Consider the following 17,182-nt stretch of genomic DNA (forward strand, 5'->3'; position numbering starts at 1 on the left):
ACAGTTTGCCGTGCCAGGGCACACGCGGCAGAGACTGTGAGCGCCGTGGGCAACATGTCTGGGCCAGTCAGCAGTGCCACAAAAACTGCATGACTTCCTCAGGATGGCCAGGGTAAGAAGCCAGCACCGTGCCCCTGGCACTAACCCGCGTCCCACACACCCGTAACCCTATCCACCTCTCCCCCACCGCCCCAGGAGAACGGACAAATCTCCATCCAGGCCACTAGCGACCCAGCCCCTGAGCTGCATGAGTCAGACTGTCTAACGCTGTCGTTTTCTGTTCCCCCCACCCCCAGGAGAAGGACGCGCACGACAGCCGGGAGCCGGAGAAGGCTGGGGGGGGGGGGGGGGGGGACCCCAGGTCCAGCCCCCTCCTCCCCCCTCCGCGGGACCCCAGGTCCAGCCCCCTCCTCCCCCCTCCGCCCGTGGTCTAATCAAACGTCTTGTCTTGTGACTTACAGGACCAGCTGGTGATGGGGCGGGTCCATCTGGCAACCCCAATCCCCAGGCAGTGCCACAACCGGGGCCCCTCCTCGTGAGCTGAGAGCAGCTTGGACACCAGCTCTCTGCCCGAGACTCAGGAGACCCCGGAGCTCGGATCGGAGGATGACAGTGACTTTCTGTCACTGCTGTCTCCAACACCCTCCACCATTCCAGATACATTCAGCTCAGTTGGGCATGTTAGTGAAGGGGCTCCTGGGACACTATCTGGTGCACTCCACACAGTTAACCCTGGTACAACAGGGGGAGGTAGGAACATCCAACAGTCAGAGAGCAGGCCGACCCAAGTAACTAGCTGCCGTCCAGATGATCTTGAGCTTCTGGAACAAACAGTCCCATCCATAGTGGAAATGCAGTCGCAAAGCCAGGGACTAAATGAGGGTCTGTCGACGAGCATCCAGTACCTAAAGGCACAGTTGGAGGAGTCCAACCGTGTGTAGTGGCAGGAGGTGGTGCCGACAATGCGTGTTGCCCTAGGCCAACACCACACAGGTGACATCTGTGGTGGAGGCATTGGGGGTGATTGGATCAGCATGTCCACGGCCTGGGCATTCTGTGCATGCGCTGGCCGAGGCGCAGGACAGGCTTGCCACCTCACAGGCGACCATTCCCAGAGCCACCTGGAAGTCGCAGCAGCACTCATGAGCAGGTCATGGCTCAGAATGTTGGTGGCATTGCCCAGACATTAGCCAACATGGCGCAGACACAGAGAGAGGTGGCCCAGTCCCAGAGGGAGATGTTGCAGTCACTGGCTGTGATACAAACCCATAAGTGGTGGCACAATTGCAGCCTGATGTGGTGCAGCCCCAGAGGGTGGTGGTCCACCCCCTGTGCTCCATGGCCATGAGCGTGCAGACCCTGGTCGAGACCAGAGCAGTTTTCAAGACTGGCAGCACCAGGTGTTAGGGGACCCGGAGAGGATAGCTCTCCTCGCACCCTCGTCCCATGGAGTAGCCTGAGGGCTATTGGGCACCCGAGGGAGAAGAAAATGAAATGAAAATCGCTTATTGTCACGAGTAGACTTCAATGAAGTTACTGTGAAAAGCCCCTAGTCACCACATTCCAGCGCCTGTCCGGGGAGGTGATGGGACCTAGTGCTGCTGACTCCTGCACCTTGGACTCCCTCCCCATCCTGTACCCTGGCACATCTGGTGGGTAGCGGGCAGAACAGAATGGCACCACGCCACCTGGGATACCCAAGCAGCCGGGTGCTTCCAGGCCCGGTTGTCCCAGAAGATGCCTGCCAACGGGGACCCAGATCATGGGGCAGAAGACACTGCAGGTCGCCTGCATTCCTGCTGTACCACCCGGGGAAAGACCTAGATGTAGTGATGGGGCCCGTCAGGCTAGAATGTTAGGCACGAGTTAAGTTGGCCCTTGTGATGAGACCATCAATTCACGCGATACGTGGTTAGAAGTGAACAGTGGTTTTAATCGTCTTACAACAGAGCCTGCCTGTGACGAGATGAACTCGAGATTAACTGGCAGCAGGCTCACAGCACTGATCTTTATACTTCTGGTTGGGGGAGGAGCCATGGGCGGAGCCAAGGATGGAGCCCAGTACAAACTCCTCATCTCACCCTGTGGGCAGGGCCACGCGTTTACACACAATCCGGTGTGTAATCCGGCTCAATACATGTGGAACAGTACAGTGTGAATTACTGAGTTTTATAATTCACCACATTCACCCCCTGTGAAAAAAATCAAGTCCGGCGGGGGTGATGGGTCTACAAATTGAGTCTGTCCGGTGGCCGAGTTGACCTTTGTGATCGGCGGAGCACCAGAGTTGCAGCCTCTTCTGGTGGCTGGACGATAACGGTTGGTTGGGGTACGATGGCAGACTCGGGGGGTGATTCTGTCTGAGCTTCGTACCCGACTGGTTTGACTGGTGACGGGGAGCGCTGGAAGCTTGTGGGCGCGGGCGCATGGGAAGCGAACCGGTAGGTGCGGGGGCGTGGGGTGCGGTGAGTTGGGTGGGGTGTAGTGTGAGGGGTACCTCGGCGTTGGTAGTGGTGGGATTAGATCCTGCAGGCGCCTGGTCCCGGACGGATACAGTGTCCTGACGGCCGTCAGCGTACTCTATGAAGGCGTATTGGGGGTTTGAGTGAAGTAGGAGCACTCTTTCTACGAGTGGGTCAGTTTTGTGTGCCCTGACGTGCTTCCGGAGGAGTACTGGGCCCGGTGACTTCAACCATGCTGGGAGCGAAGCCCCCGTGGTAGTGCTCCTGGGAAAAACAAAGAGCCGCTCGTGGGGGTTCTGGTTGGTGGCCGTACATAGGAGGGACCTAATAGCATGGAGCACGTCGGGGAGGACCTCCTGCCAATGGGAGGTCGGGAGCTTCCTGGACCAGAGGGTCAGTAGGACAGTCTTCCAGACCGTCGCATTCTCACTCTCCACCTGCCCGTTCCCCCTGGGGTTATAGCTGGTGGAACTGCTCGAGGCGATGCCCTTGTCGAGCAGGTACTGACGCAGCTCGTCACCCATGAAGGACGAACCCCTGTCGCTGTGTATGTAGCTGGGGAACCGAATAGGGTGAAGACACTGTGCAGGGCTCTGATGACAGTGTGGGAGGTCATATCGGGGCACGGGATGGGAAAGGGGAAGCGGGAGAACTCGTAGATGACATTCAGGAAGTACACATTCCGATTAGTCGAAGGGAGTGGCCCTTTGAAATTCATAGTGAGGCGTTCAAAGGGCCGAGAAGCCTTGACCAGGTGGGCCCTGTCTGGTCTATAGAAGTGCGGTTTGCACTCCGCACAGATCGGGCTATCCCTGGTGATGGCTTTTACCTCCTCAGTGGAGAAAGGCAGATTTTGGGCTTTGACGTAGTGGGCGAGCCGGGCGACCCCCGGGTGGCAGAGGTCATTGTGGATGGCTTTCAGGCGGCCGTTTTGCGCGCTGGAGCACGTACCGCGGGACAGGGCATCTGGGGCCTCGTTGAGCTCCCCGGTCGATACATAATATCGTATTTGTAGGTGGAGATTTCGATCATTTTTAATTTTGCCCCTTTGAGAGTTGTCACACATGAAGGCAACCGATCTTTGGTCGGTGATGAGGGTGAACCTTCTACCTGCGAGGTAGTGCCTCCGGTGTCGTAGCCTCCACATTGGCTTGTGCTTCATTTTCGACCGAGGAGTGTCGAAGTTCCTAGGCGGAGAGGGTTTGGGAGAAAAAGGCGACTGGTCTCTCTGCCTGATTCAGTGTGGCTGCGAGAGTGACCTCTGAGGCATCGCTCTCTACCTAAAAAGGGACGGATTCATCCACCGCCTGCATGACCGCTTTGGCGATGTCCTTGATACGAGTGAAGGCCTGACGAGCCTCATCCAATAGAGGGAAGAGTGTGGCCTTAAATAGTGGGCGGGCTTTGTCCGCATATTGAGGTACCCACTGGGCATATAATGAGAAGAATCCCAGGCACCTTTTGAGGGCCCTGGGACAATGAGGGAGAGGGAGTTCTAAGAGGGGGCGCATACGGTCTGGGTCAGGGCCCAGGACTCCGTTTTCCACGACATAGCATAGAGAGCGATGCCTCACCCTTGTTTCTGCTCCTCCGTAGTTTCTGTAGTGCTTGATTCAGCCAGGTAGGCCTTGAAACATCTGAGCCAGTGTGAAAATATTTCTTTCGCCTCCACATCCTGTGGGTCGTGTTCCAGTCGATCAGGTTTGAGGGCTGATTCCATTGTTGTTTCTTACGACGATTAAATTGATGAAACCATCAATTCATGCGACACATGGTTAGAAGTGAACAGTGGTTTTAATCGTCTTGCAACAGAGCCTGCCTGTGACGAGATGAACTTGAGATGAACTGGCAGCAGGCTCACAGCACTGATCTTTATACTTCCGGTTGGGGAGGAGCCAAGGGTGGAGCCCAGTACAAACTCCTCATCTCCCCCTATGGGCAGGGCCACGCGATTACACATAATCCAGTACAGAGTACAGGCTCAATACATGTGGTACAATACAGTGTGAATTACTGAGGTTTATAATTCACCTGATGTGGTGCAGCCCCAGAGGATGGTGGTCCACCCCCTGTGCTCCATGGCCATGAGCGTGTAGACCCTGGTCGAGACCAGAGCGGTTTCCAGGACTAAACCCACCAGGTGTTAGGGGACCCAGAGGGGATAGCTTCCCTCGCACCCTCGTCCTATGGAGTAGCCCGGGGGCTATTGGGCACCCGGAGGAGAAGGAGTTGATGGGACCTAGTGCCGCTGACTCCTGCGCCTCGGACTTCCTCCCCCTCCTGTACCCTGGCACATCTGGTGGGTAGCGGGCAGAACGGAACGGCACCACGCCACCTGGGATACCCAAGCAGTCAGGTGCCTCCAAGCCTGGTTGTCCCAGAAGATGCCTGCCACCGGGGACCCAGATCGCGGGGCAGGAGACACTGCAGGCCGCCTGCATTCCTGCTGTACCACCCAGGGAAAGACCTAGATGTAGTGATGGGGCCCGTAAGGCCAGAATGTTAGGCACGAGTTAAGTTGACCCTTGTATAGGGCACAGTTTAGTTACAGGGGCTAGGGCACAAATCTGTATATATTCATTCACATTAAACATCTGTTACCACATTACAACATGCCTCGGTGCTCTGTCAGGTGGGGGTGGGCTGGTCTGGGCTAGCCGGCGGAATTGGGCAGACCCTCTGGGTGGCCTGGGTTCCTCACACTCCATCACCCCTGACTATCCTTGCCACCCCAGGGATCCAATGGGACTGTGATGGAATGTTCAGCTTGCTTGCAAGGGTCACCCAGTTGAACGGTGGAAAGTGCTACCATGGACAGGAATCAGACGTTGTCATAAGATGCGGAGCACCAGACCTTATCACAGAGCGTATTGTCATCATCCTCCATCCCATGACCAGACCCGTTGTTACTAATAACTGAGGACCTCCATCCCGTATTGCGGCAGGTATATATCACACAGGGAGTTGCAGGCAGAGGGTAGCTGAAGGGTGGGAGGGAGTGAGGAGGTTGTGGGGTTGGGATGCAGTGTCGTTCCCCTGGCCAGACCCAACAGCCCCTTTCCTCCTGCCTGGGCCCCGCATCCTACCCACCCTCACTCCCCCGCATCCACCACATCGGACGAGGCCTGCTGTGCGATGTTGTGGAGGATGCAGCAGGCCGCGACAGTGTGGGCAAACGTCTCAGCATCATACGGGAGGGCCAGAGCACCTGAACCACATCTTCAGAAGGCCACAGCACCGCTCAATCACGCTCCTGGTCTCCACTTCACGGTAGCATAGTGATTAGCACTGTTGCTTCACAGCTTGTGTCACTGTGTGGAGTCTGCCCGTTCTCCCCGTAACGTGCTATTAAGTAAGTTGGACATTCTGAATTCTACCTCTGTGTATTGTTGCTCGTTCTGGGTGAGTGTGCTTTACACTCAATTGGCTCTGTTTTATTCCTTAGCTCTAGAGTCGGCAGGTATCTTTATGATACCGCCACGAGGTTCAAGTTCATGTTCAGATCAATGACTCAATACACCAGGTAGTAATTTCAAACAAGACACGTTTATTATTACACAGTTATTTACTACTCATGCATATAATACTAAAACTAAACTGTTCCTACCACTACTAGGCCAATACTTATCTGGAATAAGGGAACTGCCGGATCAGGGAACAATGGCCTCTTGCTTTGTCCTGGATCCGCAGACTTCCAGTTGGTGTGGACTAAAGGGGTCAGGAGTGTCTATTCTCGTAGTGGCCGTTGTATGACACTTACTTGTCGGTGTAGCAATTGGCCAGGCCTCTCCTCACATTCAAGTTCTTAGAGAGGTGCTGCAAAGGTGTTCTGCTGGGAGGGCCGGTTAAGAGAGAGCTGGACTTCGGATCTGTCCTTTATAGGTCACAGGGGCTTCGCGTCCATCTGGGCGGACCCTGTACCTGCTTGCAATCAAGTGGACCTTATACCAATCGGTTGGTTTGAATTCCCCAATACTGGGGCTGTTTCCCGATCACTGGGCGGTTCTTGGGGCTGTTTGTAACTTATTGTCCGGGACTCCTGCTGGCGCCGAAGAGTCTAGCTTGACCTTTGTTATTCTTAATTGTGTCCATTATGCCCGGGTATCGCTCACTTAATATGCGCAGCTGTTAGTTTCAGTGCTGTCTGGTTTCTTTGCAGGCAGAATACACAGAGAGATTCCGTGGCCTGCTTGTCTTTCTGACATTGTCCAATTTTCCCTGCATTCATTTCAATTCTCCATTTTATGTCGGGAAGTGGCCAGCTTCGGTAGCTACAGTATCCGAACAGGCGCCAGAATGTGGCGGCTAGGGCCTTTTTTTAAAAAAACATTTTATTAAGGCATTTATGGTTTTCTAATGACAATGGGCTGGTTTAGCTCACTGGGCTAAATCGCTGGCTTTTAAAGCAGGCCAGCAGCACGGTTCGATTCCTATACCAGCCTCCCCGGATAGGCGCCAGAATGTGGTGACTAGGGGTTTTTCACAGTAACTTCATTGAAGCCTACTCGTGACAATAAGCGATTTTCATTTCATTTTCATTTTCAAAAGACACAAGTACAGATATAAACATAGTTCAACGCATAACACACCCCTCCGTCTCCCACAGTTCTCGCCTAAGCTAGACCGACATAACCTAACTCCCTCTCCCTAAACCCCCCCGCCATAGTGAATCTGCTGACGGTTCCATTTTCTCCGAAGTAGTCGATAAACGGCTGCCACCTCTGAGCGAACCCTAATGATGAACCTCTCAGGGCGAACTTGATTTTCTCAAGCCTGAGAAACCCAGCCATGTCACTAACCCATACCCCTGCTTTCGGGGGCTTCGAGTCCCTCCACGCTAATAAGATCCATCTCCGGGCCACCAAGGAGGAAAAGGCCAAAACATCAGCCTCTCTCGCCCCTTGGACTCCCGGATCCTCCAACACTCCAGAAATCGTCACCTTTGGACTCGGTACCACCCTCACCTTTAACACCCTGCACATGACATCTGCAAATCCCTGCCAGAATCCCCTGAGCTTCGTGCATACCCAAAACATGTGGATATGATTTGCGGGCCCTCCTGCACATCTCCCACACCTGTCCTCTACCCTAAAAAACCTCATCCAAGGCACTGTCATGTGTGCCCGGTGGACCACCTTGAATTGTATCAGGCTGGGCCTGGCACGTGATGAGGACGTATTGACTCTGCTCAGAGTATCCTCTCACAGACCCGCCTCTAACCCCTTTCCCAACTCATCTTCCCATTTACGTTTTGTCTCCCCTTTCTGGGTTTCCTCCCATTCCATGAGTTCTTTGTAAATTTCCAATATCTTCCCCTCCCCCACCCACGTTCTAGAAACTACCATGTCCTGTATCCCCTGTGGCGGAAGAAGCGGAAACGTTAAAAACCGGCTTTCGCACAAAATCCCCTACCTGGAGTGATCGGAACCTTACAGCAATTCAAACTGCACTTCCAAATCCTCCAGACCCGGAAAGCTCCTTTCAGTAAACATCCCCCAGCCCCTCAATACCCGCTCTTTGCCACTTCCGAAACCCCCCATCCACCATCCCCGGCACAAACTGGTAATTACCACAGATTGGAGCCCACACCAAAGCTCCGCCATTGCCCCAGACTCTCAGGGCCACCACTACCACTGGGCTTGTGGAGTACCGAGCTGGGAAGAATGGCAGAGGTGCCGTTACCAATGTTAAGTAATAGATTAAGAGATATTCCAATTAGTTGTCTCATTTATGTTAAGTATCCAATAATTGACAGTGATATGTAAAGAGGCTTCAGATGGCCTTTGTGTCCGGCGATGTGAAGATAAAATTTTGTGCAGAGTCTGTTAAAGTGAAATAAAGGTGTTTGAGAAAAGGAGCAGAACCTTTGACTCTTTATACAACAGCAGCTAAATGCTAAACAAATGGCAGCAGAGAATGGTTGCTGTGCAAATGTGAAGGGTTGAAAGATGCAACTTTTCCAGACCAAACCAAGGAGTGAGAAGAAAAAAAAAAAGATATAAGGCTGAACCTAGGATAAAGATGGCCGGATATGACTACCCTCCATTATTTTCTGAAAGGGGATCCTACGACCAATGGAGAAATGCAGTAGTTATGTGCAGAGAGAAAACAAGGTATGGCATTGTCTTTTTCTCTACCTTATGATAGTAAAATCCAAAACAAAGTGTCTTCTGAGCTGGAATTTGAAGAATTAGACCCAGAAGAAGGTCTGGAGACTCGATTACGTGATTATGGATAAGATTTGTAAAAAGGATGACTTGTTAAGTGCATATGGAGCATGGTTGGATTTTGATAGGTTCCAGAAAATAGAGGATATCTCCATGGAAGACTATATAATGGAATTTGGCTGACTATATAAAAGGCTGCAGAAACACAATCTGGAATTTCCACAGTCTGTGTTGGCCTTTAAATTACTTGACTTCTAGAGTGAGCAACATGGATAGGCTCCTGTTTTTGACCGAAGTTCAGTTTGCGGATAAGGATACCTTATTCGATCAGATGACAGAAGCTTTAAAAAAGTTTCTGGGGAAACATTCGATTCCGATGGCTCTGATGACCCAAATAAGTCAGTCTGCAATAAAGCAGAATATGGAAGATATACTACTAACAGGATGGCAAAATTGCACGGCTACAAACAGGTTGCAAGACTATAGAAGGAGATTGTGACCCGGAAATTATGAAGACAGGAACCCAGTTAGAACCTACAATAGGAAGATGAACCCTAGAAATGCCCGGGGTATGATAAATGGATGTTTTCAATGTGACTCACAATACCATTATGCTTTCAACTGTCCAACACGTTATAATAGAGTGTTTGAAGATACTCATGACACACGAGTCATAAGAGGAGAAAGATAGTGACCAGAAAGAAGATATTGTCCTATTAAACAGTTTTATGCCAGTAATGAGGGTGTTGGTTGCAGAATCCTTCAATTGTGCTGTATTGGATAGTGGCTGCACATCTACTATGTGTGGAATTGACTGGTTAAAATGTTACCTGGACTCTTTGAATGCTGAAAATCGTAACAAGGTTAAGGAATTTGAAAGTTCCACAAGTTTCAGGTTTGGGGATGATAATACTCTGAAGTCACTGAAAAGAGTGGTGATCCCTTGCAATATTGCTGGAGTGAATCATTTCATTAGCACGGATGTTGTATCAAGTAAGATAACTTTGCTTCTGAGCAGACCATTGATGAAGAAAGCACACGTGAAACTGGATATGGAACAGGGTAAGGCAACAGTTTTTGGAAAGATGGTGGACTTACAATTTCCACAGTTGGGATACTATTGTATTCCATTACTGACAAATAATATTTCAAGTACAGTTGTTAAGGATGTGTTAATGGCAGTTGAAAATGGGACTTTAGCTGATAAAAAGCTTGTATTAAAACTGCATAGGCAATTTACGCATCCGTCTCTTCAGAGGCTGAAAAATTTATTAAAGTATGCAGGGGTAAGGGATGAAGACTATACTAAACTGATAGACCAGGTTAGTGATCGCTGTGAAGTTTGTAGGAAGTGCAGAAGGACAGCCGCACGACCGATAGTAACCCTACCTTTGGCCAGAGATTCTAACAACATTGTGGGCATGGACCTTAAGATCTGGGATAAAGCTAAAAATATATTTATTTTGCATTTCGTAGATTTAGCAACCAGATTTAATCAATCAACGATTGCACAAAGTAAATAAAAGAGAGTCATTCTGGATCAAATTGTGGAAAAATGGATCAGGACAGGAATGGGCCCACTGGCTAAATTCCTTACGGACAATGGGGGAGAATTTGCTAATGATGAGTTTAGGGATCTGTGGGAACATGTGAATATCACAGTTATGAATACGGCTGCGGAAAACTTTAGTTATGATGTGTGTGAAAGAAACCATGCGGTAATAGATGACATGCTCCTGAAAATTTTGGCAGATAGACCAAACTGCAAGCTAAATTCAGCTTTTGCATGGGTGGTACATGCAAAAAAATTCATTGCAGATGGTTTGGGGCTATAGTCCCTATCAACTAGTGTTTTGTAGCAATCCTAAAGTTCCGTCCATTTTAGATGACCATCCTCCAGCTTGGGAAGGGACTACAATTAGCTCTGCTTTTGCTGAGCATTTAAATGCATTACCTAGCAGTAGAAAAGCTTTTTTGGAAGCTGAAGTCTCTGACAGAATTCAGAGAGCTTTAAGACATAATGTACGGCCATCAAATACCATTTTTTAGCAAGGAGACATAGTATACTATAAGAGGGACAATTGTAATCAATGGAAAGGCCCAGGGAGGATAGGTATAGATGGCAGAACAATTATTTTGCAACATGGCAATCAAACTGTTAGGGTACATTCATCAAGGATAATGGATACAGATTACAAATTTTCAAATTTAGACATAGCAGTCAGACACGACGAGGAACCAGAGTCATCCGGTACGCACGTGTTACAGAACTATGAGGACCAGTTAACTGATATAGACAAGGTTTCTGTAGAGGAACACAACATCTCTGATGAATTGGAACAGGCCATTTTTCCGAAAGGACAACTGCCAAACGCTGGCACAAAAGTGACATACTTTCCTGAAGGGTCTAGTCAATGGAAGGGTGCAACTGTTATTAGTAGAGCAGGGAAGGCCACTGGAAAGTATAAACATTAGTTGAATATGTAGCATTCAGGAAAGGGAGTCAAGACAATGGATTGGGAACACAAAGTTCAGAAATGGAGGGGACAGAAACACAGTGCCAGTTCAGATAGTACATCAGATAGTGAACAGGTCCACAGAAAAAGGTTGAGAACTATTGAAAGGACATTCCACAGCAGAAGGAAAAGATCAAGCAGCAGCAGTACAGAATAAGATACCAGGCGGGAGAGGGGAAGTAGTTTATCAAGTTCTCGGAACATGAGTAAGACTATGAATACGAATAGGAGTAGAAGCCCACATGCACAGGACATTTTGGGGGCTTCCAATGAATTAGATGAAAAGATTATCAAAGATGCCAAACCACAAGAACTGCATAGTTGGAGTGAATTTGGGATATTCACGGAAGTACCGGATAAGGGACAAAGAGCTCTATCCCACAGATGGATTTACACGGAAAAGGTTCTTCCGGATGGAACTTATAAGGCAAAGGCCAGGCTTGTGGGCAAGGGATTTGAAGAAAACTTAGAAGATTAGGATTTAAGGGTAGATTCACCTATGGCAGGAAAGGTTATTTTAAAGATCTTCTTGGCTCTATTAGCCACAAAGTCATGGGAATGCAAATCTATAGATATAAAAGCTGCCTTCTTGCAGGGGCACTGCTCTGGTCTCTCTGCTCCAGAGAGACATTTTTCTCTGTCCTCCTAAAGAGGCAGCTAACACAGAAGTTGAACAAATGTGTATATGGATTAAAGGATGCATCTAGAGTCTGATATTTTTCGGTAAGGTCAGTTTTGTTAAAGTTAGGCTGTTGCCAGTTGAAAGCAGATCTGGCAATGTTTTACTGGCACTGTAAAGGAAACCTCTCTGACATCTTTATGATGTATGTCGATGATTTTTTGTGGGGTGGGACTAGTAATTTTGAAGCTATTGTAATCTCTGGTTTGAGGAAAGAATTCAGGATTGGAAGTCAGGCTTCAGGTGCATTTAAATATATTGGACTGGAAATCGGACAGACTAAGTTAGGGACAACTTTAGGTCAGAAATCTTATTTGGAAAGCATCAGCCCAATAGCAATTAGTCGTGGCCGGGTTTCACAAAAAGACGCAATAGCTTCAAAGATGGAAAAAGAGCAACTGCAAAGTTTAATTGGGCAACTGAATTGGTTCGGTGGATAGATGAGAACAGACGTGAGTTTTGATGTCTTAGAGTTGATTACAAAAATGAATGATCCCAAAGTGGTAGACATAATAAGAGCAAATAAAAGTCAAACTAAAAATGCAGGAGTGTGTTTTGAGGCTCCTGATTTTTATGTGGCCTTCGGCACTTGAACCTTAGTTTATAGTGATGCATCCTATGTAAATTTATGTGATGGGTTTTCAAGCGCAGGAGGTTTTATAATTTTTCTTTTGAGGAACAATGGTAAATAAGAACATAAGAACTAGGAGCAGGAGTAGGCCATGTGGCCCCTCGAGCCTGCTCCGCCATTCAATGAAATCATGGCTGATCTTTTGTGGACTTAGCTCCACTTTCCGGCCCAAACACCATTACCCTTAATCCCTTTATTCTTCAAAAAACGATCTATCTTTATCTTAAAAACATTTAATGAAGGAGCCTCTACTGCTTCACTGGGCAAGGAATTCCATAGATTCACAACCCTGTGGGTGAAGAAGTTCCTCCTAAACTCAGTCCTCAATCTACTTCCCATTATTTTGAGGCTATGCCCCCTAGTTATGCTTTCACCCGCCAGTGGAAACAACCTCCCTGCATCTATCCTATCTATTCCCTTCAAAATTTTATATGTTTCTATAAGATCCCCCCTCATCCTTCTAAGTTTCAACGAGTACAGTCCCAGTCTACTCAACCTCTCCTCGTAATCCAACCCCTTCAGCTCTGGGATTAACCGAGTGAATCTCCTCTGCACACCCTCCAGTGCCAGTACGTCCTTTCTCAAGTAAGGAGACCAAAACTGAACACAATACGCCAGGTGTGGCCTCACTAACACCTTATACAATTGCAGCAGTAAATGTTGCCCTCTTGTGTGGGAAACAAAGAAAATAAGGAGAGTGGTCAAAACCACTTTGGCTGCTGAGACGTTAAGCCTTATAGAGGCGGTGAATATGGCCTTTTGTATATCTCAGATATTGACAGAAATTTTGGGATTAGGGGATTTGGGTAATATACCTACTGAATGTCACATTGACAATAAATCCCTGTGGGAAAACGTGCACTCTACAAAAAGCGTCAATGAAAAAAGGTTAAGGATAGATATCGCAAGTTTGAAACAGATGTTGGACAGAGGGGAGATAGCAAAAATTAAATGGGTCGATAGTAGCTATCAATTGTCAGACTGTTTTACAAAAATGGGCTAGTTCACAGAAACTTTTGGATATTGTTACTGAAGGGCGCCTGTTTCTGTGACTTTTTTTGCAAAAAAAAAGAAAAAATAAGAGAAGGGGGAAATTGCGTGTGTGTTTTTGAGTTTCTTGTAATTTTGTTTTCAACTAATTAATATTTTTTCTCCAAGGAAGGGGAGACTGTTAAGTAATAGGTTAAGAGACATTCCAATTAGTTGTCTCATTTACATTAAGTATCCAATAATTGACACTAATATGTAAAGAGGCTTCAGGTGGCCTTTGTGTCAGGTTATGTGAAGATAATGTCTTGTGCTGAGTCTGTTAAAGCGAAATAAAGGTGTTTGTGAAAAGGAGCAGAATCTTTGACTCTTTATACAACAGCAGCTAAACGTCTAACAACCAATACCCCCAAACTTGTGCCCTTACATGATACCGCCTCCACCCACTCCCACACCGACCCTCTCCAACCACTCACTTCCTAATCATGGCTATATTCACTTCCCAGTAGTAGTTCCTAAAGTTTGGCAGTGCCAGCCCTCCCTCCTCTCGTCTCCATTCCAGCAACACTTTCTTTACTAACGGGGTTTTACCAACGCACACAAACCCAGAGATCACTCTGTTCACCCGCTTAAAAAAGGCATTTGGAATAAAAATAGGAAGATACTGAAAAGCAAACAAAAGTCTTGGGAGAACCGTCATCTTTGTTGACTGTACCCTGCCCGCCAGTGACAAGGGGAGCATGTCCCACCTCTGGAAGTCCTACATTTGTTCCATTAATCGGCCCAGATTTAATTTGTGTAGCTGCTCCCATTCCCTTGCTACCTGAATACCCAGGTAACGAGAACTACCTCCCACCACCTCAAAAGGCAACTTCTCCAGCCTCCTCTCCTGCCCCCTCGCTTGGATCACACAAAACCCCCTCTACTCATATTCAATTTGTACCCCGAGAACTGGCTAAATTCCCCTAAGAAGTGCATAATCTCCCCTATTCCCTCTAACGGATCAGAAATATATAGGAGTAGATCGTCTGCATATAGCGAGAGCCTGTGTTCCACCACTCCCTGGATTTGCCCCTTCCAGTCCTTTGACCCTCTCAGCGCCATCGCCAATGGCTCCATAGCCAAGGCAAACAACAGCGGGGATAGGGGACATCCTTACCTCATCCCCCAGTGCGTCTAAAATAGTCAGAGCTCACCCAGTTCGTCCTCACGCCCGCCATCAGTGTCTGGTACAGCAACAGAACCCAGTCAATGAAGCCCTGCTCAAACCCGAACCGTCCCAGGACCTCCCACAAATAATTCCATTCCACCCACATCCATAGTGACCACCACCTCCGCCTTCCTCCCCTTGGAGGGCATCATGATTAACATTCAGGCGCCTTCTAACATTAACTGCCTACCCTTAACGAACCCCGTCTGGTCTTCCCCTATCACCCCAGGGATACAGTCTATCCTCGAGGCCAGGATTTTGGTCAGCAATTTGGCATCAACATTTAAGAGGGAGATTGGTCTGTATGACCCACATTGCTCAGGGTCTTTCTACCGCTTCAGGATCAATGAGATCGAAGCCTGTGACATTGTATGGGGAAGAACACCCCGCTCCCTTGCCTCATTAAATGCCCTCACCAGCAGCGGCCCAGCATCCCAGAGAACTGCTTGTAAAATTCCACTGGGTAGCCACCCGGTGCCGGGGCCTTGCCCAACTGTATGGCCTCCAATCCCTCGAATATTTCTACAATCCCGATCGGGACTCGCAGCCCCTCCACCAACCCTTCCTCCACATTCGAAACTTCAACCTTTCTAAGAACTGCCTTCAGCGCTTCCCACACTGTTGCTGCCGAAACTACCCCCATATCGTTTATCTCCAAATAATCCTGGATGGCCTCCCCCACCCCTCTGCACACCCCTCATCTGCCAACAGTCCTACATCTAGTCTCCATTGCGGGCGCTGACCCCCCTCCTTGCTCACTCGTCAGTCCACCCAGCGTTGGGTATGATCCAACAACAATCACCGAATACTCGGGATCCACCACCCAACCAGCAAAGTCTTGTTCAAAACAAAGAGATCATTCCGGGAATACACTTTGTGAACCTGGGAGAAAAAAAGAAAACTCCTTTGTTCTTGGCCGCCCAAACCTCCATGGAACTACCCTAACCATCTGTTCCATAAACCTTTTTAACTCCTTCACTGCGGCTGGCACCCTCCCTGTCCTTGAACTCGACTGATCTAACCTCGTTTCAGTGACCATATTAAAGTCCCCTCCCACGATCAACCTATGTGAGTCCAGGTCCGGGATCGTCCCCAACACCCACCTTATAAACTCAGTGCCATCCCAATTTTGTGCGTAAATATTTACTAAGACCACTGACATCCACTCACCATAACAGACCTATCCCCGAATCCACCACTATGCTCTCTACCTCAGATGAAACCTGCTTATTAATCAAGATTGCAATCCCCCTAGTTTTAGAATCTAGCTTCGAATGAAATACCTGCCCTACCCAACCCTCACTCAGCCTAGTCTGGTCCACCACCCTCAGGTGTGTCTCTTGTAACATTGCCACTTCCGCCTTCAGCCTCTTCAGATTTGCAAACACACGAACCCTCTTGACCGGCCCATTCAGCCCTCTCATGTTCCATGTGTTCAGCCTGGTAGGAGGGCACCCTGCCCCACTCCCTGACGATCAATCGTCACCCTTCTTAGGCCAACTCTGGCACGCGTCCCGCACCTCCTCAGCCCGCCCTTGGGTATCAACCATCATCGACATCCCATTTGTTTCCAAGCGCCAGTAACCTCCCCTGTGAGCAGAACAGTTCTCCCCCTCCCACACCCTACCCCCCTCACTAACAAAACAATAATCTCAATCCCATATAACAAACAAGTCACCGACTCACCCCCCCACTGCGCTTCCATGAGCTAGCTCGCCTAGTAGCCCCCACCAATGGCACCAAGCATTCTACCGCCCGCTCGAACATACATATGCAAATTACAGTCCCCAACAAACATAAAGAAGAAAATTCCACCCACCATCCCCCAATTAGAACAGATTTAACCCACATGCAACACAGCCACGGCCAAAACTTGGTACAAAACCAATACAAAACCCAAAAAGAAAAGAAATTAAGAAGAGTACAGAATTACCCGTCCCCAAGTTCAACGTTTTCCATCACTTGACAGTTCCCTGTCTTTCACAAAGTTCACCGCCTCCTCCTCCGACGATGCGAAATAGTGTTCTTGACATTCATAGGTGACCCACAAACAAGCTGGGACAGCAGGCCGAACTTCACCCCCTTCCTAGAGATGGCCAATTTTACTTTGTTGAAGCTTGCCCTTTTCTGAGCCAGTTCCGCACCCAAGTCCTGGTAGCTCGTTGCCTTCCCATTTGCAGCCCCTCGTCTGCCTGGCCTACCTCAAGATCTGCTCCTTGTCCAGGAACCAGTGCTCTGTGCTCCCTGTGCACCTCCAAGGGCCGAGTAAACGCACTTCACATCAGCTTCTCGAGCATACGCACCACATATGCCCTTGCATCCGATCCCTCAATACCTGCTGGGAGACCAACGATCCTCAAGTTCTGCCTGCACGGCCTGTTCTTCAAATCCTCCACCTTCTCTTGCAGCCTTTTCTGGTGGTCCCTCAGGTTAGCTGGACCTCGTGCTCAGCCACCACCTCTTCTACTTTCCTGCTCGCCTGCCCCTGGTCTTCCATTCTTTGCTCCACCAGGTCAATCCCTATCTTAAT

The 17,182-nt window shown here is 48.9% G+C and overlaps 1 protein-coding gene across 2 annotated transcripts in view; it reads left to right on the forward strand.

The window, feature by feature from the left end:
• The window catches only part of LOC119958485, a 705,387-nt gene that overhangs the window by 109,697 nt on the left and 578,508 nt on the right, over nucleotides 1-17,182 (forward strand). The window lies entirely within an intron of this gene.

This window comes from Scyliorhinus canicula, chromosome 2, assembly GCF_902713615.1.
Source record: "Scyliorhinus canicula chromosome 2, sScyCan1.1, whole genome shotgun sequence".
Taxonomy (NCBI): Eukaryota; Metazoa; Chordata; class Chondrichthyes; order Carcharhiniformes; family Scyliorhinidae; genus Scyliorhinus; species Scyliorhinus canicula.